The sequence below is a fragment of the Sinocyclocheilus grahami genome, unplaced genomic scaffold, assembly GCF_001515645.1.
Source record: "Sinocyclocheilus grahami isolate Dianchi unplaced genomic scaffold, SAMN03320097.WGS_v1.1 scaffold5.1, whole genome shotgun sequence".
In the NCBI taxonomy this organism is placed as follows: Eukaryota; Metazoa; Chordata; class Actinopteri; order Cypriniformes; family Cyprinidae; genus Sinocyclocheilus; species Sinocyclocheilus grahami.
The window spans coordinates 5234193-5234415 of NW_015505184.1; the positions used below are offsets into that span (position 1 = coordinate 5234193).

At 23.8% G+C, this 223-nt stretch overlaps 1 protein-coding gene across 1 annotated transcript in view; it reads right to left on the reverse strand.

The window, feature by feature from the left end:
* LOC107586063 (phosphatidylinositol 3-kinase regulatory subunit beta-like) overlaps positions 1-223 on the reverse strand; it is a 39728-nt gene that overhangs the window by 2723 nt on the left and 36782 nt on the right. The gene's annotated exons all lie outside the window — the stretch shown is intronic.

Consider the following 223-nt stretch of genomic DNA (forward strand, 5'->3'; position numbering starts at 1 on the left):
CTGCCCCAAATTTTTTGATTTTGTTTCATTAATGACTAATGTAGCGTATTTTTGTGGTAAAAACAGTAGTTTAACATACAAAGACAATAATAAATAAATACATCCACTATTACATCTCTATAAAATGCAATGCAAGATCTTTCTATTTATTTTTGACAATTTAAACTTTTTTTTTTTTGTAACAAAAGAAAAAAAAACATCCGTTTAAGAGCTTTTTGAATAA